Here is a 22548-nt window from a genome sequence, read left to right as displayed (position 1 = left end):
AAGTTACTCAACCTGCTTCCCTCAGCCCGGTTCCGTGGTCTGCAGGATGCTGCCTCTGTCGGTTTCACAAATATTTCCAGAGTGCCAGTGCCAGGTGCTGCGACGGGGAGAGCCGAGAGAACTGCCGTCAGAAAGTCCCCTTCCCTCCCCTCCAGAAGCTCCTCATCTGGTGACCCACAGGCCCCACTCCGGGACTCAAAGGAATAGTTCTACAGGTGTGAACGCAGGCCTCCCAGCCAACCCCTGGCTGAACTGAGCGCTGAGAGAAGGGCAAAGGCAGCTTGTCCCAGCGACTCCAGGGGGGTGGCAGCCAAGAGCGAGTTCACACCGGGTTTTCACACCCTGCACGCCGCCAGCCTCGTGGCCACACACAAGTGCTTCCCATGCCCTGGGCACAGAACACAGCAGAGAAGGCATCAGGGAGGAGTCATCAGGAGAGCAGGTGGCCGGTAGGAAACAGGAGCAGCAGAAGACACGACTCATCTGCCCTCACCCTCCTCTGCAGAAGTATCTCCTCTGGGAATCACACCATCCCCCCAACCCCTGGCTTAATTTATTTTAGCCCAAGATGTCCCAACGACTGAGCTTTTCTCCCATGACCCCGCAAAGCTGAGGACCAACCAGAGACATCATCACTGTCAGGGACTGGTGGCTGGCTACAGTCTCCTTTCTTCATGCCGAAAGCTAGATGAGAAGTTAGCTGGCAGGGTCGCCATGCACAGTTGTGTGAGCTGTTCACTTCACAAGGTGCCCATCCAAGGGGGCAAAAGGGGCTGGAATCTAGCCTGTGCTCTGCTTACCAAGCTCGGTAGCTTGGAGAAAGAGTCCCTTCTTCGAATTCACACAAAGGTATCCTGCTGGATGCTGAAGCCACAGAAACCTTGGGGTCAGCGCTTCCCCATAAAGAGTGAAGAAGTCTGATGATGGGAATGCACTCTACGGGTCTCTCTACTTTCGTGTATATTTGAAAATTTTCACAATAAAAGTTTAAAACCCCGAACCATTCCACCCAGCAAATGGCTGTGTTACTTGGACAAGTGACATTACCCCTTAGCCCTCTGCCTCAGCTCCCAATCTAAAAAGACAATAATCCCTGGTTCATAGGGTTGATATAGGTACTAAATTGAATTACTTAAAGTAAAATGCTTGACACAGAGTAAGTCCTCTTACAAATGGGAGCTATTAACAGTAGCTGCTGCCGATGGCCAGGGCAGGAAGGAAAACGAGGCAGAGAGGCATTGTTGAGAAAAGCCAACACTCTGGGAAATGTGTGCCATGAAGCCAGAGAGAGTCTGAAAGCACAACCACCCTTTACACATTCCAGGGGGCTGGTGTGAGGAGTTTCCTTGCAAACCCCTCCCGATCCCTGCAGCCTTCACATTCCCCTGCAGACCCCAGCCTCAGCTCAGAATCCAAATTAAGGTCCACAGAAAGGTCACAAAGAAGGTCTCAGAAAAGGAGATGTTCCCCAGCCTCCGGGAGAACTCAGAGAAGAACGTAACTTGTGGGTGGGGCGGGGCGTGCAGGGAGTGCTCACCCCCTTCGCCCCCTCCCCAAGACTCCTATCTGGAGTCCCAGAAGAGAACAAGAGATCCCCAGAGGGTGATTAGGACGACCCAAGGGATGAAGCATGAGCACAGGGAGGGCCCCGGCCACTTTCACAGGATGGGGGTATAAGTAGCCATTCACATCCCTGAAGGTCAAAAGCTATTTTTGAATTGTCTAGTTTTATGTAATGAATTTTTATGTGAATGTCTTCAAAATTATCAGTGCTGTGTGTGAATTTCACCAGTGGCTTGTCGTTTAAAAAGGACACTTTACACCCCCTATTCATTTCCCCATAAGGCCTATTCGTTCCCCAGAGCCTCACAGGGATAGCAGGGCTGAGGGTGGCCGTGAGGGGAAGCTGAGAGCCCCGGAGGGACCTCAGCCTCGGCTTGAACCTCCAGGCCTCTGCCCTGGGAGACCGCCACAGAAGGCTTCTGGTTTCAGTCAAATGCCATCCCACTCACTTGCTCTCTCCTTTCTTTCTTCTTTTCCAGGATGCTAGCTAAGAGGATGATTCATTCTCTTATTAAGTCAATTCATGAGAAAAAAAAAGAAGTCACGCAAGTTTCCAATCCTCTCTTCACTGAACACAAGCTACTCTGTGGTGCATCCCGATATGCACTTCATAGAAATTCCACGAAAAAGCCCATCCTTCACCTTTCCTTTCATGTCGTAAGAATTCACTATCCTTGGCAAGTTTTCTAAGTTTCTAAAGCTGTCACAGCTGAGGGCCGAGTTGGGATTTGAAGACAGGCTTCCAGATAAAATGTGATAAGAAGAGGAAAGAGGCACGTGGCTCTTAAATCCACAGACGGTGCACTCCCTCATGGCAGATAGTAACAATCCACCCAGAAAATGTCCTTCTCTGTCCCTGCCGCTCTCCTCAGCTCTGTCCCAAACTTAGAAACAGCTGTTTCCCTGTAACTCCAAAAAAAGCTCTCATATGCTCCGTCTCCTCATTCTTTCCAACACCGTGATCTGTACACTTAATCTACCTCCAGGCTCAGCTTATCCGTCCCTCAGCTCTTCAAATACGAAGAGGAGCAGTCAAAGAATAAGAAGCCCAACACTATCATGGTACAAAGCCCTCTTGTAAACACCATCTACAGACTCAGCAACCTGGCTTTCTGAGTTTGGATCCCAGTTCCTCAACTCGCTGTGTGACCTTGGGCAAGTGGACTCAACCCTCTGTGCCTCAGTAAAGTGGTGATAATACTACACTCACGTAGGGTTGAGTAAATAAATTAATGTGTTTAAGAAGGTGCCTGGCAGGGGCGCCTGGGTGGCTCAGTTGGTTAAGTGGCTGCCTTCGGCTCAGGTCATGATCTCAGGGTCCTGGGATCGAGCCCCTGCATCCAGCTTCCTGGTCAGTGGAGAGCCTGCTTCTCCCTCTCCCTTGGCCTGCCCCCCCCACCCCTGCCTGTGCACTTTTTCTTTCTGAAATAAATAAATAAATAATCTTTTTTTTAAAAAAAAAAGAAGGTGCCTGGCATGCAACAAGCCATGGAATAAATATTCGCTATTATTACTAGACCATTGCAACGATCCGCGGTAGGAATTATTACCAACTCTGTTTAGCAGATGTGTTCGATAGCCACTTATTGTTATGGATATAATATAATAGAAAAGTATAAATTTTAAAGTTAGGTGATCTGGGACACCTGGGTGGCTCAGTAGGTCTTGATCTCAGCTCAGGTCTTGATCTCAGGGTTGTGAGTTCAAGCCCCGCACTGGGCTCCAGTTAGGTGATCTGCTCAGAAGGACACAGTCCATACGTGGCAGGGGTGAGACTGGATCTTTGGTCTTGGGACTCCAAATCACAGCCTCACAAATTTCACACTTTCACATGCTCCCTCCCTTAATCAGGGAAATTTGAGAAGTGCCATGGATCAGCATCAAAAACAGACTTCAATTCTGTAACCCCCAGAGAGCGGCAGTATCTCAAGGGAATGTTGCACGATATGCCACATAAAATTAATTTCCATTTGTTTCCACATTCTAAGAAAACATACCAAAGCAGCCTCACAGAAGGTGCCACCCCATCAAAGGTGTCAAAAGACCCCCTCAAGGCGGAGGCTTATACCAGCCTCAACAATGTTCAGACTAAAAGGGCTCCCTCGGGAGGCTCCTAGGCTGTCAGCAATTTGCAAAAAAGGTCATGCAAATCGTTTGGGAGCACATTTATGCAGGCCTGGCCTAAGCCATGTGGACTTCTGCCAAGCCCATAGTTTTTTAAAAACACGCACTGTCTTCACCCTTGATAAATAGCAGCCAGGCTACAGAAACATTTCCATTACACCCAAAAGCCTGCTTGCCATCACAACTCATCGAAATGGGTGTTTCCAGGTTGAGAAGAACTCTTCCATAAAAACATCGAAAAACACCCCAACCTTTCCAGCAGAGGTAACCAATCTGGCATTTAGGGAACCTCTAAGCACAAGTAAACGGTATTTGTCGAACAAATTATGTGGTAAACATACGCTCCTGCCCAAAGTCTAATTCTATCTAATAAATGGATTAAGCCCATCTCTTCTAGCTCTGTTGTGAACATTCATCACGAGATTTCTACACACGCGCTTCCATAAATGTTCTTCACGTCGTAGATCAAGCCTGATGAAGTCACCTTCTGGCCGCGCTGGAGAGCGAGGGGTGAAGAGCGTTCAGCATTGTGGCCCTGGCCTCACCACCAACGACCACGTGATTTCAAGAACCGATCATAAAAACAACGACAGATGTCAGAAGCAACGGCGGCGAACATTCATGGAGAACTTACCAATATGCCAAGCACTGCGCTAAGGACTTCATAAGTATTTGATTCTCATTAGCAACCATTAGGGAATCTCAATACTCTCATTGTGTGGGTCAGGAAACCAAGACTGAGACACTGAGTAACCCTCCCCCAGAACACGACAGCAAGTATCGGAGGCTGCATTCAAACTCATGTGCTCAACCACATACCATAGGGCTTTTCGAGGTGCCTGAACGACCCAGGATTACAAATTCCTCTAGGAACAGTCTGCGTGATCTTCAAAATCCTTTCTGGCTTTAAAATTCAGTGATTCTCTCTTTTACTTCTTTATTATTATTTTTTGATTTATTTAAATTTTTTTAGAAAGAGAGCAGTCAAGATAGTGGGGGGGGGGCGGGGAGGGAGGGGCAGGGAGGAGAGCAGAGGGAAATGGAGAGAGAGAATCCCAAGCAGACTCCACACCCAGCGTGAAGCCCGACCTGGGGCTCAATCTCACGGCCCCCGAGATCACAGCCCGAGCCAAAAATCAAGTGTCGGTTGCTGAACCGACTAAGCCGCCCAGGCGCCCCTTATTTTTTTTTTTTTTTAAGATTTTATTTATTTATTTGACAGAGAGAGACATAGTGAGAGAGGGAACACAAGCAGGGGGAGTAGGAGAGGGAGAAGCAGGCTTCCCCGCGGAGCAGGGAGCCCGATGCGGGGCTCAATCCCAGGACCCTGGGATCACGACCTGAGCCGAAGGCAGACACTTAACGACTGAGCCACCCAGGCGCCCCTAAGATTTTATCTTTTAAAGTAATCTCTAGGAGCACCTAGGTGGCTCAGTCGTTAAGTCTCTGCCTTCGGCTCAGGTCATGATCCCCCCGTCCTGGGAGGGAGCCCCGCATCAGGCTCCCTGCTCAGTTGGGGTGCCTGCTTCTCCCTCTGCCTCTGCCTCTCCCCCTATTTGTGTTCTTTCTCTTGCTCACTCTCTGTCAAATAAATAAATAAATAAAATCTTAAAAAAAAAGTAATCTCTACACCCAATGTGGAGCTCGAACTCACAACTCTGAGATCAAGAGTCACATGCTCTCCTGACTGAGCCAGCCAGGCGCCCCAGTGGTTCTCTCTTTTAGAGATAAAATGAATTTATGACTTGGACAAATAAAATGCAGTGACGCGCTGGGACTGCTAAGAGGGATGTAACATCTGTGTGCGCCTCCCCCAGATCCAGTCAGGGGAGAAGAACCGCTGGTTTTCTAGGATAATGATGCCCCGGGAAACAATCAGACTGGCCCCAAACCGTCTCTGGAAAAATGACAGCTTGAAGTTCTTACAGGATGCCCCAATTTGCAAGGGTCTGCAAGTTCTCAACTGTCAGCTCGCAAAACTTAATTCGACTTCTTCTTTTTTTTTTTTTTTTTTAAGGAAAGTCAGTTGCAAGGAAATGTGCACAGTGGGGGCCAGTTTGAAGGACACCAGCCCACGGTGTACGTGGGTCCTGTGGCATACTTATGCCTTCCCCTCAGGTCTACACCTGCTCATGGAAAACCCACCTCATGCAGGTACTGTGTGGGTTCCCTATGACCTCTCAGGCCGTGGCTCAGCAGTCACGGAACCGTGCGGGCTTGGGTCCGACGTGCGCCCGCGGATATCCTCCCACGCTCCCTCCCTCATCACCCTTCCCAGCCTCCAGGCGCACAGACACTCCCCAGCCTCCTTGCCGGGCTCCTCTGATGCATCCTCCTCCCCTCCCTGCTCAGCACAGGAGCTCCCTGCCCAGTGGCCGGATGGGGAGACTCTGTCCCAGCTCGCCGGCTCGCTCAGCTCCTGGCACAGCCTGAAACCGAAACTAATCTCAGACCTGAACAAGATGAAATCATTTCCTATGCCTGATCGCCCTACATGACCACAGAGAATCTTCCCCCAACAGAGCGCCGAACCAGAGCTCTGTCAGGTCCCTCTAGAACCTACTGCTGTCTTTTTTTTTTTTTTGTAGCTTTTAATTTTATTATGTTATGTTAGTCACCATACAATACATCATTAGTTTTTGATGTAGTGATCCACGATCAAACCTACTGCTGTCTTAACAAACAAGGGACAACGGGGTTAGAGGAGGAAGCGGAGTCTTTTCTGCCTCTGCTTTGCTTTAATTGGCCCAAGTCCACTTAAATTGACCCCAGCAAGTAAAGCCCACCTCCCGGTATTTTAAACCCACTGTTCAGCACCAGTTCATGTTTGACTCCTTCTTAATCAGATTCTCTTCGGAGAGCAAGCCATGTTCTCTTCAGAGATCTCTGTAGCCCTCTTGCCAAAGGCAGTTTAGAGCACTGTATCATGGGCTTTTCCTACATTTGAAAAATGCAGCCTTTACTTTCGTGCTAGGAACCCCAACAACAAACCTAAAACATTATAAAGGAATATTATAAATGAACATAACGTCAGCCCTTGACGATCTTTCAAAGAACTGTACGTTTTGAGGAAGATCTGAAACTGCGTTGTGTTCATTCGTCTTGCCTGCCCGCCCCCCCAGCCCCGCACACTTTGGGACACCCTTCTCTGTGGCTGGGGGTATTAGATAAAGATTCTGCTGCTGGCTTAAGCAAAACACATGATTGGAAGGACAAAGGCACCGGCCCAGAAAGTGTATGGTAAAAGAGTAATAACTTTTGGATTGTCTGCGACTCACTTTTCATTCAGCAAAGTTTACTGAGGGCCCCAAATGTGCACCCAAAGCCCTTCTAGGGGTCAGGCCAGCAGGGTGACGAAGATGATCCAGTAGCTCCAACAGGGAACGTCATTCTCAAAAACATCTTCTGAGCGGAGCTGACGCTTTCTCCAGCGCCAAGAGCCCAAAGGTCAACCAATTGCAGGTTTCCTGCAGCCCTCTTCACAGGGCTTGGCCCCCACCCTGTGGGCCCTCCCAGGAAGCATCCCCTCTGACTGGGAGCAGTGCAGGGCAGGACCCCAGCTGTTGGGCAGATGTGCTTTGTGTCTTGGCTCACTGGCTAATGGATGAGCCGCTCCACGTTACGGGGCTTTCTTCAGTCACTTCCTTGGTAAAATAAGGAGTTAGGCCAGATTTGAGCAACCTTCTAGCTCAAAAATTCCAGCTCCTTTTACCCTCCTATGGCTGAGCTGACACAGACCTCTAGGGGCCTCTACTTCATCTTCCTGTCTCCAGATGAAACCTCTTAAACCACCAAGACAAATGAAACTTGTTCCCATTTCTAAAGACCTTCAGGGGAGGCCATTCCACTCCGCTCCTATGAGTCATTTCTTCTCACATCTCACATCCGATCTGCAAGGAACGTTTTCCTCATACCTTACTTGAGTCCTTCCTCTGCAGCTTACATGCATTTGCCTCTAGTTCTGCTTCTAAGTTCGGAGAGACAAGAGTGAATCACTGTGCTCTGAGCAGTAACTTTTTAAAAAAAAAATTTTTTTTTTTTTTAAAGATCTTATTTATTTGACAGAGAGAGACACAGCGAGAGAGGGAACACAAGCAGGGGGAGTGGGAGAGGGAGAAGCAGGCTCCCGGCCGAGCAGGGAGCCCGATGCGGGGCTCGATCCCAGGACCCTGGAATCATGACCTGAGCCGAAGGCAGACGCCCAATGACTGAGCCACCCAGGCGCCCCTAAAAAAATTTTTTTAAGTGATCTCTACACCCAACAGGGGGCTCGAACTTACAACCCCGAGATCAAGAGTCGCAGGCTCTATGGACTGAGCCAGCCAGGCGCCCCTCTGAGTGGTAACTCTTAGGAGATTTTTATTTCTTCTTCAGCAACTTCACTGCAAGCATTACAGGAGGTGACTCTTAAAAACCACAAGACATCAAGGAAGCCAACTGCACTTCCCGGTTCCTGCCTCATCCCGGCCAGCATGTTGCCAGATCCAGAACATCTGACCTTCAGTTCTAATCAGAGTTCACAGTGTGATGGCCTCCATGGCCAGATCAAAAGCCCTGGAGACTGGAGCCATCTTTACTCAACTCAAGTGCCCCCTCTTACAGGAAGCCTTCCCTGCCCCAACTCTTCTGGCTGGCAAAGCGTCCCCTCTGCAGAGCTTTGTCTCACAACAGTACTTGCCATGGCAACTGGAGTTCTAGGCTAACATATTTGTGTCCCCTACTAGACCACAGGCATCTTGCAGGCAGGGGCCGTGTCTTAACGACCTCTGTACTCGGGGTCAGGCCCCAGTAGAGTGCCTGGCCCTTGGCCAGTGGTTCTCAGCCAACTGAACATTCCAGGCATGTTCCAGTGATGTTTGAACGTTGCATGGGCAGCTCTTCAAGCACAGCATGAAACCCTTCAACCTCCCCCCACCCTCCTCACCTCTCCACCCCCAGCCCAGGAGCGGTCCCTCCGAGAATTTCTCTAGGGATGTAAGCTCTGTAACCAGGCCTCTTGGATTCAAATCCTGCTCTACCACCTTCTAGCCATGTGATCTTGGGCAAGTTATTTCACCTCTTTACGTCTGTTTCTTTTTTTATTTTTTTTTTAAGATTTTATTTATTTATTTGACGCAGAGAGAGAGACAGCAAGAGAGGGAACACAAGCAGGGGGAGTGGGAGAGGGAGAAGCAGGCTTCCCACTGAGCAGGGAGCCAAAGGCGGGGCTCGATCCCAGGACCCTGGGATCATGACCCAAGCCGAAGGCAGACGCTTAACGACTGAGCCACCCAGGCACCCCAACGTCTCTGTTTCTTAACTGAAAAAATAGATATACCATCTCATAGAGTCTTGTGAGAATGAAACAAGCTGATCCATGAGAAGCACTTGAAACGGGCTGATCCATCGCCAGCACTCAGTGAGTGTTGGAATGACCATTCCCCCAAATCTTTTCCTTCCCAGAACCTCCCTCCACCCCGCAGCTTCCACTCTTGACTGCATCTCCGGCCCGTTCCCATCCCCACTAGACGCCCTTCCTCCAGGCCCTCTTGCCCTGTTCCTCCAGGACCAAGGTTAGCATCAACATAAAAGCGAGGCAACTCTCCTAACTTATTGTGATCCTTCCCCCGCTCCCTGACCCCCACCAGCTTACAGGGCAGAGTCTCCAAAGAGAAGGGGGACGAGCTGGTTCCACAGCAGGGCTATGGATGCTGAGTCATTTGACACCCAACTATGCTTCTCTCTTGTCACCCTTGACATTTCAGGCTCCCCGTCTCCCCACCGTGCAGTCCCCTTTGCTCATAATTCAAAAACCTCACCCCACTCCACCTGACCCCTTCTAAAGCCAGCCTCCGCCGCCACAGTCTTTACCAAAGATCTTCCTTAACAGTAAGAAGCCTCAGAACACTAGCACCCATGTGCGGAAATAATAATAATAATTGATGATCGCTTCTCCACTAAAGAATTACACCACACTCTTTGTCTGGTATACGTGTTAGATCTCCTTCCACACTTTCTAAAGCTGAGAGACTGAAGCATTTACAAAAGCAGAATGGAAGATGAAGGGCTGGGCCTCTCACTTCAGATCCGACACTCTGAACACTGAGCTTCGACAGGGAAGGGCACAGAGGGGCCCCATTACCTCCTGGGGGGAGGAGGTTAGAGGGAGCTGGAACTTTTTTCTCTCACCCATCAGTCCTCAAAGACACTGGGTGCCACCATCACAGAAATGAAAAGGTCACGTTTTACAAGGGAGCTTATGTTTACAGGCACTGTTCTAGCATTTCTCATTTATGACCGGTTTTACAAAATAAGAGTCACAGCCGCACGATTAGGAGCGCGCTATGCTGCTCTGAGCCACAGGAGGTGCTCCCCGGGAGGAGCGAGCCTCCACAACCAGCACCCTAACCTCACCCACAGGTGCTGTCCGCGGCAGCGGCAGACAGGCGAGTCCTGGCCGCTGAGGAACGTGAAGTTTTAGTCATGGCCACAGGACCCTTACATCTCACCAAGACAACCTCCAAGTCCCAAGTTCAGGGACTTGGACCACCGCCTCTCCAAGGCCCTCTGTGGCTCTTACTTCCGGTAGGCACACGAGCCTACAAAATGCAGGCCTATCCTCCTCCAGGCCATCTTACATAGTCAGGGGTGATCCCTGTCTGACTCCCAGCTTCCTGCCCCCAAGGCTTTTGTCGCTTACTGCTAGGATGGGGGAAAGGCAGAGTAAAGGTGGGAAGCTCTCAAGGAGGACACAAGTGTGAGCGCTACTATATACCAAACACTGTGCAGGAGAGTTAAACAAAGCAAAGCCCCCATGAGTAACCTCTGTCTGGGGGCACCTGAGTCTACGAAGGGCTTCCCAACACCAAAGCAGAGAAGTCAGAGATGGCCGGCCCTACTAAAGGCTCTCCCAGATCCCCAGCAAGCGTAGATGCCACAAACACCTGAGCAGCCAAACGAGGGAGCTCTGGCTAAGAAAGACAAGGCAGGCCACGCCTCCTGGGGGTGCCCTGGGATTGGTGACAACCCTCTCCTCTAGCCCCCACTTGCCTTTTTAAGTCCAGAGGGATCTAAGGAACCTACAGTACCTAGATCCTGGCCTTGGACAATTCTGCCCCAAAACCTCCTCAAGAGGAGGAGTGTTTCCACACTTACACCCCCCACTGCAGCTCCTTCTCCCACCTCACCCCCACTCCCCCAAGAATAAGCTGGAGCTCTTAAAGCACCTGGCTCCTATACCCAGTAGAAACACCAGAATATCCATCCCATACTCTAACCCTGGTATTTGCCTCTAATTCAATAGCACTGTGGCCCCGGCCCAGGGTCCAGAGCCTTCCCACCACACAGACAGCAAAATCAGCCCCTGGAGATGCCCTCCACCCCATACATCCGCGCCCATCCTCTGACTAACTGTAGGGAGCTGGGAGCTGGTCCAGAGGTCCCAGGTCTCTATGGCCACAAGCCCAAAGTTGCATGAGAAGGTCATGAGAAAAGACCTCTTGGGAGGTCTACTCTTCACACCCTGGGATTCTTCACTGACCGGCTACAAAGGAGGGAACTGCTCTGAATGGCCTATGCGGCACCGGACTGAAGATCAGGGATCTTAAAAGGGGTTCCAGTTCCAAAGGGTATGGTAACGTTCTGAGAGTGCCTACAAAACGTGTCCCTGCACACACGCATGCTTGAGGCAGGAGGAGTTGGAGCTTTCACCAGATTCCCAAAGGGGCCCGTGACCCCAGCCTCTGGCCCCAGGGTCCCCCCCTCGTCATATTATCACTCCTCGGCCATCCTAGTTGACCAAGGTCTCTCTCCTGTTTAAGGATGTGCCCAGGCCTGAGGCACCACTCCTGTTCCCTTGTCGCCTGCTCCTTCCAGCTGCAGAAAGGGGACAGGAGTGTTTCCGACCCAACCCTCCTGCGCACACCTTCAGCCTCCTGGTGACTTGAGCCAGGTTTCTCTCTCCATTCCAGAGAGGCCACCCTCCATTCAAAATAGAGGTCCCAACGACATCGACCCTCGACAAGAGAGAGGGCCCAGTTTCACACTTGATCCCACAAGGGGGCCAAATCTCATGGTAAGATGACTTCCTCCACGAGAGAAGTCCGGTGTCCCTCTCTTCCTTTCAGGCATACATGGCTACCCCCACCCAGGCTGTAAAGATAAGCATGCTTGCCAAAGAAAAGGGATGAGAGGCCCTGAACATCTCCCTGAGTCCTTTCTCCTGGACCAGGTGACTCAGGATGCGCAGGATAACCAACAGGGTTATTCCCCACGCAAAGTGGCACTGCGGCCCCGGGGCCAGGTGGGGAGCGAGATGGTCTCCTTGCATCCTACCACCTCTAGGACATCTTATTTCTAAACTCCCAGTCATTCCCCTCACCCTCCACTCTCACCAAAAACAAAATAATAAAAATGAAAATAATGAAATAAATAATAAAGGAAACTCCAAAACCTCCTTCCCCCTAAAACCAATTCCTCTCCGGGAATTTATTTTCAGTATAAATTTCCTGCAGCCCAAACTTCTTTTAAGGGGAAAAGAAATGGCCAAGCCAGTGCTGGGTGCAAGGCAACCATGCAAGGAGAAACTGAAGAGGAAAGAATGAATAAACGCCAACACCAACCCCCTGGAGCTCGGAGCCCGGGGCACACCGAGCCGGAGGGGCGGGGGAGCAGGGGCGGGGACAGCGCGTTCTGAACTTTCCCTAGCGAGCCACCGGGAGATGCAGCTCCCAGGGGACCGGGTGGGACCAGAAAGGGCTGAGCCGACCTGTGACATCGGCGGGGACAGGAAGCCAGCCTCCCCTCCTCCTAGAAGGAGCTCTGCCCCCCGGCAGGCGCCCCCCCACCAGCCCGCGCCCCCAGGCCCGGGCAGCGCGGCGAGGGGCGCCCACACAAAAGGGGGAGCGGCCGGGGCGGGGGCTCAGCGCGGCGCCGGCCCGAGGAGGCCTCGCTGCCCTTCCCCACGCCGCCCGCCCGGCCGCGACCACCCCGGAGCCCCCGCGCCCCGCTCCCCGCCCCGGGGCCCGCCCGGCCCGCGCGCCCACGGCCTGGGCGAGGGGAGGGGGCGAGGGCCGGGAGCCGGCCGCCTGTGCGCCCGGGGCGGCGCGGGCTCCGGGGGAGGCGCGGAGGCAGCGCCGGGAATCAAACTCGCGCCCGCCCGGCCCGGCCCTCCCGGCGGCGCGGCGGCGATCGGCGCCCGAGAAGGTGGGGCCGCCGGGCCGGGCCGGAGGCGGCTCGCGCGGGGGAGCGAAGGGAGGGTCTTACCGAGCGGCCGCCACGCGCGTCGGCTCCCCGCGGGCCGGAGGGGTCGGCGGGGCCGGAGGGGCCGGCGGGGCCGGCGGGCGGGGGAGGGGCCGCGATCCCGCGCCCGCGGCGGTGGCGGCGGTGGCGGCGGCGGGCCCGGCGCGGCGGCGCGGCTGGGGCGCGGGAGGCGGAGAATGCGAGGCGAGGCCAGCTTCCTAGCGGCGGGCGGCGAGAAATGCAGCTGTCCCTGCGCGGCCGCCGGCGGGGCCACAAGTGGGGCCGCGCGGGGAGGAGCGGGGCGCGGGCGGGGCGCGGGCCGGGCCGCGGCGCCCCCAGACCCGCTCGGAGGACCGATCCCCTCCGAGAGAGGAGGGGAGCAGCAATGGGGTGGAGGAAGCGGGGCAATCGCGGGCCCGGGGGGCGCCAGGGCAAGGTCAGCAAGGTCCCCCGCCCCCGGTGTCCCCGCTCCGCACCAGCCGCCCTGAGTCCCCGCTGGCGGGCCGGAGGGCGTGAGCGAGGAGCCTCGGTCTCCCCCCGCAGAGCGGGTTGCGGGGCGCCCTGCCCCTCCCTCCCTGCTTGGGGACCGGCGCCGGGAAGGCTCACCCGGAGATGCGGGGGCGGGGAGGGGGCGGAGGGGGGCGGGGACCCGAGCCCTCGACTAGCAGGGGAACCTGAGAGCCGGGCTGCCCGGGCGGGTGCGGAGTGTGGACGCACATCTGGGCCCGGAACGGCTGAGGTGTGGGGGAGGGGCGGCCCCTGGGAGTCAGGGCTCGGGAAAGGAAACCCAGTGCTGAGGTCAGAGAAGATGGTGAGGAGGGGGTCAGGGGATCGAAGCTGTTACCCATCACATCATCAGATCCGTTCTGCCGTCTCCCCAGCTCCTCCCGGCATCCCCGGTCACTTCAGGGGCTCCTGAACCCCGAGATTTTCCACAGAAGAACTTGTTCAATAAATGGGAAATCAACTTTGTTCTTTTTCCACGTGGTTTGGCTTCAAACTCCAATTTGAGGGTGGGTAGGGTGGGGCGGGGGGCGACAGCCCAGCAGCCTGCATTGAGGAGGAGCTATCTGGGAGCTCTGAAGACGGTACGGTTCCGGGGCTGCATCATCCTCGGAGACAAGCGGCCTTAGAGACCCACTTCCCATCTGGGCCTAGACTCCAGGGAATAGCCCCCCTCTCCTCTTCTTCTGAGGGTTTGCAATCCCCTAGCTCTGCGGAGACAGATCAACCTGCTCAGCCACAGAGACATCTGATGGTAAAAACCACAAACCAAAGTGCCCCAGCCACCATGTGTTTCCATCATTTGCATGTCAAGGGAAAGTTTCTTTAGCGAGTTGGGAACCTGGGAGGGGGAGAAACCTCAGCACCACCCTCACTGGGGACATCAGACACCGGGTTAGCCTGATGAGCGCAGCTCCAGAACTGAGCTCCCAGACCCTCTGAGGATCTCCACTCTCTGCCCACACCCTCTCCTCATGCTCCTTCTCTTGGTGATACATTTGATTTCAGGGGGGCCCTTGAAACCCCAGAGGTAGTCCCCTAGACCCCTAGACCCCAGGTTAAAGATCCTTAATCTAGACGGACTGACTCACGCCTCCATGCTGACTCCTGGCTCCAGTCCTGAAGTTGTAACGGGGGGCCTGGGGTTGATCCTCCTTGCCAGTCTTCTAGATCGTGTATGTCATCGCAGGTGTTACCTTACTCCTATCCACAGTGCAGCTGGTCTACCACTTTTCTGCTTACTTGCAAGATCCTTCTGCAGTTCCTCCCTGTCACCTTGGCATTTCAGAGCCCGGAAAAATGCATGGGCAGACTTGGAGATACCCCTGTTTGCATTCCCCTCTGAGTGTTCATAAAATCCTTTAATGTGTTATTAATAGAGTCATCAAATGAAACCAGTACTCAAATGGATGCTCTTCCTTGAAGGACACTTCTTGGGCAGTGCTAACCTACTCTTCTGTTCAGGGCTGTCTTCCTGGAAGCTTTTCCTCAGTCCCCTCCCCTGCTTCTCATAGCCCCCTGGGTAACCTCCCTCACTCCCGCCACTGCCTCTGAGCTGCAAGTTCCCCGGGTTCCCAGGCCAGGCCTGCAGGTCCCCTGGACATCTCACAGGTAAGGAGCCTGGAATCCAACTCAGAGCCCTTCCCTCCCCAGGCCTGCCCCTCCTTCTCTGGCTTGGCAGCTGGAAACCTCAGTCCTCAGTTTCCCTTGCCCTACGTTCTATTGATTATCGAGTCCTGTCCATTCTTCCTCCACCCCCACCCCCAGCTTATTCCCCCAGCTTCTGCCCTGGGTCAGGCCCCTATTGTCTAAGTTCATCTCAGAGGATGAGATGTCCCTGCCATTTCAAGCCCAACCCTCCCGCTCCAGGAGATTCTATCAGTTCTTTCTTTCTCCCCTTCCCTCTGCTTCATACCTACAAACCTGAAGGATGCCCCCTTTTTAAGAAGCCCTTAACCGGCCCCCCGGCCCCACCATGCCCTCAGGCCACACCCTGGTTCTCTCTTGCCCATTCCTCAATAGACTTCCTCTAAACAGAAACCAGACATACTCTGTCTGCTTCCTCAGTGCCCCCTGGATCCTGCAGTCTGGCCTCTTTCCCCAGCATCCTGAGGACAGCTCTCAACAGGGGGCACCAGCCAGCACCCAGTCCTTTCCACCCAGGGCCTCCTCCCTGCCCCACTCTGCCCCCCTGCAGCCCTGCATGCCCTTGAAATGACTCGGTACGCTCCTGGTTTTCCTACCAGTTCCTTCCTTTCTATCGCTCGGCCTGCCCCAAGAGCTTCTCCGGGGCCCAATCCTCTTCAGTTTCCCTTAAATCGCACAGTTCCCAGAATGTTCTCCAAGTGGGCTAGAGTGGAGCGGGTACCAAGCCCTGGCTGCTCCACTTGCCTGTGGCATGTCTTCGGGCCAGTTACTGAACTTTCTCTGCGCCTCCGTTTCCTCCCCTGTATTTGGAGCTCACAACAGTGCCTACCTCAAAAGATTGTGGTGAGAATGAAACCAGTCCACACACGTGGAGTGCCCAGAACACTGCCTGGCACATGGAATGTTCAAGAATGGCTAGCGTCGTCGTTCCTGCTGAAGGGATCTGCTGTCCGCCGTCTGTGGAGCGACCCGTCCTGGTACCGGTCCCCCTCCCTCTCCTGAGCCCCTGACTGGAATGCGTGGCAGCCTCTGGACAGGCTGGCCCCGAGCCACCTCACCTCCAGCACGGCAAGCCTGGAACCCATGACCTCCACGTCCCCCTTTGCCAGAATGCTCTGTGGGAGGTGTCAGAGGGCACCTCCCACACACCTGAGCTACCAACCTCACAGGCTGCCTTCCTCCTCTCCCACTTTAAACCCCTGAGTAAATTCAGGGCCTTCTACTTCCTGAATTTCCCTGGAATCTGCCCCCCTCTCCATTCCCACCCTTGTTCTGGCCACCGGGCTCCTGCCTTTCACTCCATCCTCCCCCCCCCCCCCCCCCGCCCGTGCTCACACTTACCTGCTGAAGCAGAGACTGCTGATGTCTCTGTCTTGTTGAAAAGATACGGATGACTCGCCATGGCTTGGCGAATCAAATCTAAACTCCTTCAAGAGGCCCTTCCCAGCCGCCCCTTAACCTATGTCCCGCTCCCTCCCCTGTCCGGTCCTCGCCCCTCCCCCCCCCCTCCCCCCGAGCTAGAACAGTCAAGACCGCTTGCTGTGCCCACAGAGCCAATGGGAAGGTGAGGAAAGCTTCTGGCCAAGTCTGTGGCTATATTAAGCACAGATAAATGGGAGCGTATCTGCCATGTGTCGCCTCTGCCGTGAGGCTGAGGTGGCTGGAGAGCTGTGGGGCTCAAGCTTGGAGAGAGCGGGTTCCAGCGGGACCACAGGCAAAACGGGACGTTTCCCTTCTGGGACTCCTGCAGCGGCACACAAATGCTGGGGCACACCTCGAGGGAACAACCACATTGTCTCAGCCACCAAGAGACCCTCTCCTTTTAGAATCACCAAAAGCAGCTTAATCAGGCCGGAGGTGGAAAAGAAAGTGGCGTAAACGTCCAGATAATTTGGGTAATCCTATCCTTTTCTCCATCTTCACGGATCTGACCCAGAAACTCAAGGGACACTAATAAACTATTGGTGGTAACACGTGGGAGTTTTGAAAGAACACATGGGTGAAACGTGGGAACAGTGGAAACATTTTTTACTTAAAAAAAATGCGTAAACAACCCCCTCCCGGGATGGTAACTAGATGGATGCCTGTGGGATTGTCAGTCCGACTTCCATCTGAGAGAAGGACCCCCGGGGCCCCTCAGCCCTTTCCCAGAGAGCCAGCACCAATGTCATTCTTGTCGCACTTTCTGTGAACCCTCCTTCCCTTGCATAGCGAACTGCTCCCCGGGGTCCCTCTGCCCCCTCCCCACCTACATATAGCACGGGGTCGGGGTATTCTAGTTACTTTTCACATGAGCTCCTGGGGGGCAAGGTGTGTCTTCTGTCTCAGTGCCTTCACCTCCCCATCTGGCAGGCCCCGTGAGCTGAGTACAGATCTTCCTCAACTTACAGTGGAGTTCCATCCTGACAAATGCATCATAAATTGAAATTATCATAGGCCAAAAACACATTGAATACATCTAACCTACTGAGCATCATGGCTTAGCCTAGGCTGCCTTAACTATGCTCAGAACACTGACATTAGCCTCCAGTTGGGCAAAATCATCTTCCACAAAGCCCGTTTTATAATCAAGTGTTGACTACGTCATGTAATTTATTGACTACTGTGCTGAAAGTGAAAAACGGAATGGTTGTGTGGGCCCAGAATGGTGATCAGTATATGGGTTGTGACCCTTCTGATCTCAGGGCTGGCTGGGAGCTGCATCCTGCTGCCTGGCATCACCGAGAGTGTGTACCGCGTATCGCTAGCCCCGGGGGGGGGGGGGCGGGGGGGGGGAGATCCAAATTTACAATTCGAATTACAGTTTCTACTGAATGCATATGGTCTTCGCACCATCGTAAAGTCGAAAAAATCACAAGCTGGACCATCAAAAGTCAGGGACTGTCTGTAACCATTTGCCGAAGGACAGGTGGGTGAGAGGCATCTGGCTTGCCCTTATAAAACCACCTGTCTTCCCTTCACTGGTACCAGTTTGTAAGGCTCCAGGGGTCCTGCCCTCCTGTACGGCCGCTGCGAGAGTCCTCTACAAGGCGGCGGGGCGGAAATCAGGCATACATAAGTGGAATTTCAGGTAACCATTAGGATTATTTGTAAAGAATATTTAGTGTCTATAAACATGCTCATGAGGGGCACCTGGGTGGCTCAGTCGGTTAAGCATCTGCCTTCGGCTGAGGTCATGATCCCGGGGTCCTGGGATCGAGCCCCCATTGAGCTCCCTGCTCAGGGGGGAACCTGCTTCTCCCTCCCCCTCTGCCTGCCGCTCCCCCTGCTTGTGTGCTCTCTCCTCTGTCAAATAAATAAATAAAATCTAAAAAAAAAAAAGAAAGTTCATGATATGTTATGGAAAAGGGAGGCTATAAAACAGTTTATGCAGTATGAGCCCATTTATTTTTATTCAGTTAATTATAAACATAGAAGAAAATACGCCAACTTATTAACAAGTTTGAGGATGAGAGTTTTATATATTACTTTTATTTTATTAATAATTATTATTAATTGGGGGCGCCTGGGTGGCTCAGTCGATGAAGTGTCTGACTCTCGGTTCCAGCTCAGGTCATGATCTCAGGCTCTGAGGCGGAGCCCTGCGTGGGGCTCCCTGATTAGCGGGAGTCGGCTTGGGATTCTTTCTCTCTCTCCCCCTCCGCCCCGCTTGCGCACGCCACGTGCTCTCTCTCTCTAAAATAAATACATAAATAAAATCTTAAAAAATGTAATTATTATTAATACTTTTCTCGACTTCCCAAATTTCCTACAAGTGACCATACTTTCCTTTACAATCCCATATATGCATATGCCTGTACTGAGCCTTCAGGATCACTGTGACGGGAAGGAGGAAAGTCAAACATAAATACCTTTCCTCCATTATTATATTTAACTTAGGCGACCCAGTTCCAGGACCATTTTCCCCCACCTCCTGTGTACTTCTACTGAGACCCCCCAAATGAAGAGTGTATCGCCCCTCCTCACCCCCCAAGTCTAAGGGGAGGTTAGATGGGGAGCTGCCAGCAACTAACACAATGCGGCGTGTGACAGGAACAGGAGCGTCAAGGTGCGAGCAGAGGGCTCTGGGCTACCCAGGGAGGGAGGGGTGCATTCTCACGGGGCAGAGGGCAGACAGGGCGCCTTTGATGAACTGGCTTCTGAGCCAGGCCTTGAAAGCTGGAAACCATTGTAACTGGGGATAAGAGCATTGCATCTGGGGGCACAGCTCGAGCCCGGGCCGGAGGTGGGAGTGCTGCGGCGGGTTTGGATGTGGGTGAATACCGCTGTGGCCAGAGTGCAGAGTGGATGGGCTGTCGACAGCAGCAGGTGTGTGTGTGGGGGGGGGGGGTAACACAGCAAGATGAGGCTGGAAAGGCGAGCAGGGTTGACAGTGAATGGCGTGGAACAGCAAACTAAGAAATCTACAGAGAAGGACTACAGGCTCAGGCCTGGATTTCAAAATAGAATATTAATATGTACTTTGATTTTCCCAACAACACCACAAGTTGAGGTGGAGAGGTCCCCGGGTCCTGCACCAGGCCAGCTCCAGCAGAAAGCCAGCCTGGAGATAAACATTTAGTATAAATATTTCACAGAGGTTGGGGCGCCTGGGTGGCTCAGTCGTTAAGCGTCTGCCTTCGGCTCAGGTCATGATCCCGGGGTCCTGGGATCGAGTCCCACATCCGGCTCCCTGCTCAGCGGGAAGCCTGCTTCTCCCTCTCCCACTCCCCCTGCTTGTGTTCCTGCTCTCGCTATCTCTCTCTCTGTCAAATAAATAAATAAAATCTAAAAAAAAAAAAAAAAAAAAAAAAACTTTAAATATTTCACAGAGGCTAGAGGTTCAGCCCTGGCTTGGAGCAGCAGATTCCTTCTTCCTCCTAAATTCTCCCTCAACCTGCTCTGCGTAGTGTAGCGCGGTGAAGCACCCGGACCTTGGAGTCAGTCAGACCAGGGTACGAATAAATCCCTGCTGGACCACTCTTTACCAGCGAAATACTTAACCTGAGTCTCAGTTTTCTCAGCTCTAAAATGACTGAGAATATCACCTTCTTCCTCACTAATAACAGTACGGGGCGCCTGGCTGGCCCAGTCAGTAGAGCCTACGACTCTTGGTCTCAGGGTTGTGAGTTCGAGCCCCATGTGGAGATTACTTAAAAATTAAAAAAAAAAAAAAATTTAGATGATAAAGTTTTGCGAACATTTACAATGTGTCTGACCCTGTTTTAAGCACTTCTGCACACTTTAGCTCATTTAATCCAGAAAAACCCTAAAAGGCAGGCATTATTTTTCACTTCTAGTTTACAGGTATGGAAACTGAATCGCTTCTCAGCCTTTTGGCTAAGATCAAGTGCAGATGTGGAAACTGAGGCACAGGAAGGTCAAAAAGCTTTGCCCGGGTTGCAACGATAAGTGGGAGAACCACGATACAAACCCAGCCAGTGACTTCAGAGTCCATGCCCTTTACCACATTCCTGCAGGGAACAATTACAATTATTATAAAAACAAACACATAATGCTTACACATAATGTGTCAGTTAATGTTTACATTCTTTTTTTAAAAATATTTTATTTATTTATTTAAGAGAGAGAGAGCATGGGCGGGGGGAGGGGCAAAGGGAGAGGGACAAGCAGGCTCCCAGGTGAGCAGGGAGCCCAACGTCGGGCTCGATCCCAGGGCCCTGAGATCATGATCTGAGCCGAAGTCAGATGCCCAACCAACTGAGCCACCCAGGCGCCCCAACATTTACATTCTTTTTGAAAATTCTTTTTGTTATTATTTTTTTTTTTTAAAGATTTTATTTATTTATTTGACAGACAGAGACAGCGAGAGAGGGAACACAAGCAGGGGGAGTGGGAGAGGGAGAAGCAGGCTTCCCGCTGAGCAGGGAGCCTGATGCGGGGCTCGATCCCAGGACCCTGGGATCATGACCTGAGCCGAAGGCAGACGCTTAACGACTGAGCCACCCAGGCGCCCCTCTTTTTGTTATTATTATTTTTTTATTTTAATTTTTTAAAAAGATTTTTAAAAATTTATTTATTTGACAGAGAGAGAGAGAGAGAGAGCACAAGTAGGCAGAGTGGCAGACAGAGGGAGAGGGAGAAGCAGATTCTCCACTGAGCAGGGAGCCGGATGCAGGTCTCCATCCCAGGACCCTGGGATCATGACCTGAGCCAAAGTCAGACGCTTAACCATCTGAGCCACCCAGGTGCCCCAATTATTATTATTTTTTTAAAACTCTACTTCCAACGTGGGGCTCGAACTCAGGACTCTGAGATCAAGAGTGGCATGCTCCACTGCCTGAGCCAGCCAGGCGCCCCCAACATTCACATTCTTACCTCATTTACTCGTCAACAGCCCTGTGGTAGGTACTACCATTAGGCCTTGTTCACAGATGAGGAAACTGAGGCACAGAGAGATTAAGTGACTTGTCCAAGTTTCTTTGCAGAGCTGGGATAGGGGCGCAGGTGGCCTGGCTGCAGAGTCGGTTCCTCGTCACTTTAATACACTCAAAGAATGACGCCTGTTTTGTTTATTGTCATTCTTATAATTCTCAAGAGGTCTGCCTGAGATCAACTGAGTCCAAGATGTTTAAATCTGGTTCTTCCCAGCAATAATGATTCATGGAGGAGCTTAGGGATGGGGCAAGATAATATTCCTGAATGGGATTTGGGGAGCTGAATCACAGGTGAAGGCACATTTGGGGAGGGCTCCTTCTTGCTTGGAGGGAGAGGCCCTCAGCCTGCCCCGTCAATGGCAAGGAAGAGAAGGAGAGGAGGCTGACCCTACATCATCAGCCCTTGAGCGAGGCTCTGAGCATTAGTGGAAAGGCACAAACGTCTTATTCTTTGGCAGGAGGGCTTCCCTGGGTTGTACCACAGCCAGTTCCAAGGTGGTGGGCACAGGACCCTAGAGGACCGAGTGATGTCTTTGAGGGAGATTCTACTTACTGGGTGTCTCTTTAAAAGGGAAAACAGAACCCTCTGGCAGGGCTGAGCCCTTGGGACAAGGGGACCCTGAGTCTATGGCAGGACTGGGTTCCCAGGGTCCAGACCCTCAGCCCCAGGTCCCATCCTTGAGCCTGCAGGGCCTGCTCCCTTGGGTCAGGGGGAGGTAGAGGCCAGGGCTCATTTCAGCTCCATTCCCTAGTCAGGAAAGTGTCACATGATGGTGGTGGGTCAGAGGAGAGACACAGCCAATATAATGGCACAGAGGGGCACGGCTACCACCGCAGGGCCCATTCACTGGAAGTCTGCACTGAGATTTAAATGAGCAGGAGGATACAGGCATTTCTTTTTTTTTTTTTTTTAAAGATTTTATTTATTTATCTGAGAGAGAGAATGGGAGACAGAGAGCATGAGAGGGGGAGGGTCAGAGGGAGAAGCAGACTCCCCGCTGAGCAGGGAGCCCGATGTGGGACTCGATCCCGGGACTCCAGAATCATGACCTGAGCCAAAGGCAGTTGCTTAACCAACTGAGCCACCCAGGCGCCCCCAGGCATTTCTTTATTG

At 52.7% G+C, this 22548-nt stretch overlaps 1 protein-coding gene across 4 annotated transcripts in view; it reads right to left on the bottom strand.

The window, feature by feature from the left end:
* The window catches only part of CUEDC1 (CUE domain containing 1), an 81745-nt gene extending 68677 nt beyond the window's left edge, over positions 1-13068 (bottom strand). For 2 of the 4 annotated variants that reach the window (XM_078064854.1, XM_078064859.1), the window contains exon 1: positions 12931-13068. The gene's annotated coding sequence lies outside the window, so the exon portion shown is untranslated. The remainder of the gene's footprint in view (positions 1-12930) is intronic. The other 2 variants (XM_078064841.1, XM_078064846.1) reach the window with 1 other exon arrangement.
* Positions 13069-22548: the final 9480 nt, after the last annotated feature.

The sequence above is a fragment of the Halichoerus grypus genome, chromosome 2, assembly GCF_964656455.1.
Source record: "Halichoerus grypus chromosome 2, mHalGry1.hap1.1, whole genome shotgun sequence".
In the NCBI taxonomy this organism is placed as follows: Eukaryota; Metazoa; Chordata; class Mammalia; order Carnivora; family Phocidae; genus Halichoerus; species Halichoerus grypus.
Note: the sequence above shows the minus strand (reverse complement) of the source record. Positions and strands in the feature narration are given on the sequence as shown.